Raw genomic sequence first — 3,868 nt, 5'->3', positions numbered from 1 at the left:
TTATGTCTCTAAAAGTGAAAATGTGATGTGACTTGAACAGTGACAGGTGTGTTTGTCAAGGATGTGGCTGTCACTTCAAATCAGTGGACGAGAGCATCATCCTTGGGAGACTTCTTCCACTTCTTAGGGTTTGAACTGCTACGCTGCGCTTCAGTGCAAGTTGGAGAACACCAAGTTGTCAAAGTGGCATTCAGGAAGCCCTGCTAATGCACCTTCAAATAGAAAAAAATAGAATACCCATTTTTTAATTTATTTTCTCGGGAAACTCTATCAAGTGGTCATTATTTACTGAGTCATGTAGTCGAAAAGAAAATCATTATCAGTGTGTCTATCAATCTGCAGATCATTAGCATGGACAAATCCAAGAATCACTGTCTCAGAGACTTACTATTCGGGCAAGTTGTGTAGTGCACAGAGTAAAATGATGATAATCTTTTCCACTGAATAACTCAAGTGAGAATCGCAGCTTGTCTACTGTCGCTTTGCAGTGCATGGTTTGTCAAATGTGTTTCAATTACAGCCTTTAACTTGAGGCAGTATCACATCCCCATGAAGTGATTTTAATGGAGTTTGGTGCAATTGTTTGTTATGTGAGGCAGGACTATTCAGCAGAAAGTTAGGAGAAATGCAAAGGGTGGGGGTTGGTCCTAGCATTCAAATGAACTTTGGGTGATAACATGACATGAGCAGCTGAGCAGTGGAGAAGCTAGAAACTTCCTGTCAATGGTATTTAACTGAACACATGTACTGTTTTTTTTGGTGGGGGGGATTTACTCTCCTGAATGTAAGTCCACAAATCAAAACATCTGATGCTGGCATCTGATTGCTAGATACAGCATTACTGGGCCAGATTGTTGTCTCTATCACCCCTCCATCAGTATGTTATGTCCCACTGTTCTCTCCCTCCTTTCCTTTCTTTCCTCTCTCCCTGACACATACAGTGTAACAGCCTCCTCTCCATTCTGTCTCCAAAGCTCCAGGATCCTCAAAGCACAGGTGCAGGACTGTAGGGCTACAGCCAACAGGGTCGGGATGCTGAAACAGGAGAGGTGAGTCGACACATGCAGAATTACAACGCCTCCATTTCTCACATTGACATAATCCCCATGTTTTATTTGTCTGCTTGTAATTCTTTTTATATCTTGGGCTTATGTTCTCTGGCATTTATTCAATCCCAGCCTCGGGACATAGGGCTCTACGAGGCCCATATGTGTGCCTTGCTCCACTTAACGCATATTAGTTCCTTTGTAACTGTGACTAAACTGGCACGTCTCAGCTGGGAGATGTGCCGGCTTTGACTGACAGTCCATGTCTGGATCCTGTACTTTGAGTCTCACACAGACTTGTCAAACATGGGCTTTGTCAAAGCATCCCTCAGTCTATTGTCAAGCACAGGAACCATGGAGAGCTGCAGAGGGTTCGCGGCTATGAACACATGTCTCTGAATTACCTTACACTGATTATTGTCTCACTCTTCAGTCCTCCTTACTTAATTTTTAGCAAAAATGTCAAAATCATGTTTGTGGTATGTTCCTTCATTACCTCAGTAGAAAAAACCTTAGGGGAAAAAATAAATGAAACATTTCTCATGCTTGCATTTTGGCAAAATTGCCTGAGCGGGAAAAAAAAAAGGACTTGTACACCCAAATCAGATCAGTCACTAAAATTACATCGAGAAAGCTTTTTCAATAACAGCTTGATATTAGGAGTTGGGCCTGGTGCTGATGTATGTTATCGGCAAGGAAAATCTGTTATGTCTGTGCCATGTGATGCCAACAGTCTTAAATATTGTTTTCACAACTGTGCAAGCTAATTACCTTTAATTTTTCATCTGTGCTCCAAGGGTTGTAAGAGACTGTGATTAGTGATTCATTACTTCTCATTACCTGGCCTGTCAAACTGTTTCCTTTACTTATTCAAGCTGATTAGCTGTACATGGCCTGCCTCTCTCAATGCAGCTGAAAGAAAGACCTCAAACATGATCTGCAGATGAGCAATGAGTAGTACTAGTGATGGGAAGGATAATAATGATGAGGTGGGCAATAATTAGAAGAAAACAAAAAGAGAAAGGCATGTGGGTGCATAAAAAAAAAAACAGTCGACAAGAAGATTTTACATGTAAAATTTAACTTTAACATAAACATTGTGCCGAACATTTAGAAATAAAACAACCCTATCCTCGAGTTGTTTGATAAAACCTATTTTGACCAGCTATGAAAAGGTATGTCTGTTTCTGTCCAGAAAAAAAAAAGTTATTTATAGGTGTCAGAGAATGAGGATTGATTTACTGCAGCTAAACAGGATGTCACTCCCTGCAAAAGGTCAAGGTGAGCCAAAGCTCAGGTGGGTAAAATACAATCACTTGGCATCTCTGCATATCACTAGTCTGTCAAGCCAGTTAAAATGTATGACAGAGCTTGGAAACATGCAAAATGCCTTTTAACATAAAGTAATGGCACAATGAGCCTTTGAGTTCAACAACTAGGAACTATAAAAAAAAAAACTAAGAAAAAGTGTTTTCCTGCACTAAGATGAGCCCTTACTAAGGACAAAAAACAGAGTATGACACTGACACTGGCAGTGAGACCTTAACTAAAGCATTCATCACCATTAACGGTAATTAACAAACTTCCCCAGCATTAATTAAAGGGCCCTCCTTTAAGGGAAGCTGCGCTTAATTAGGAGGTTTGACAGGATGAGGCTTCAGGGATGATCCATATCCAGGGGACTGTTGGAGGGCCACAAGTTAGAGAATTTCCAGAAATCTGAGTTTTCCATGATCTCGCCACAAAACTATGTGCCCTTGGTCAACTAGAAGATGGACTGGTCTGGGCTGATCTGGTTTGGCATGGCTCTAAAACAGTATTGACAGATATGACAGGCCTCCGATTAGCCAGTCAGCTGGAGGCTCAGACCTTGTCACCTGTCAGGTGGAGAGATGAAGGGTGAATGAGCAGAGGAGGGGGATGGCAGAGCAAGAAACTTAAGGGAAAAAGAGAGAAAAAAAACAGTGGTTAACAGGGTACATACAAAAACAAGAGACAGCCATAAAAACAACATGTATATAAGGTCTGAGTCACCTGAAGAAGTGTTTGTGAAGCACTCCATTACAAAAAACAGAAGGTTTGAGGATGACAAATGTGTATCCAAAGAATCTGTGATTGGATCTGGGATTAAGGGGCTGCCATGTCCCTGATGGGAAGCAGGCAGGAGACAGACAAACTAAGAGAGGAAGAAAGAGTAAGAGATGGAAGGGAAAGGAAGGGTGGAAGGAGGACAGTAAACGAATGGCAGAGTGGGTGGGCTTTGACAGACACATCTCACACAGGCTGACAGCTCCGTCAATAGCCCCAGGATGGCCACCCTGATTGACAGCTAGCAGGTGGCGCATGAATGGAGTTGTCAGGCGGACTGTCAGTCAAAGTCACATCGCTGTGGCTACAAGGGCTCGGCTGAGCAGGCACACAGCTGCCCAAGGTGATCTTTGGGTATACAGGCAGGCTATTGGCACGGGAGGCTAAGGCAGCTCAGATCATGCTAAAATTATCATACATGACAGAAGCAGCATACAATAGCAGTGATGATTTGGCCTGTGCTACACTAGCGGGTGGATTGGCTATAGACACACATGGGTGCTTACACTTTCAAAAAAGCTGAAAAAAATCATTTGAATGTGCTATCAATGAATCTCTGCAGTTTTTCCATTTCCTTGGTTCCCCTTAATTGAGCATTGTTCCAGCACGAGGGCATGAAGCATAGGAGTTAATGGGCAATAATTATATGTGAGAGAGGCTTTCTCCCTGGAGTGGAATCCAGAACAAATGGAAGCTCCGATGTGCAACATTCTACTTCATTACATCTGCTGCGA

This window comes from Leuresthes tenuis, unplaced genomic scaffold (assembly GCF_036924035.1).
Source record: "Leuresthes tenuis unplaced genomic scaffold, fLeuTen1.0.hap1 SCAF_5, whole genome shotgun sequence".
Taxonomy (NCBI): domain Eukaryota; kingdom Metazoa; phylum Chordata; class Actinopteri; order Atheriniformes; family Atherinopsidae; genus Leuresthes; species Leuresthes tenuis.
The sequence above is the reverse complement of the archived record's forward strand: the minus strand, read 5'-3'. Positions refer to the sequence as shown.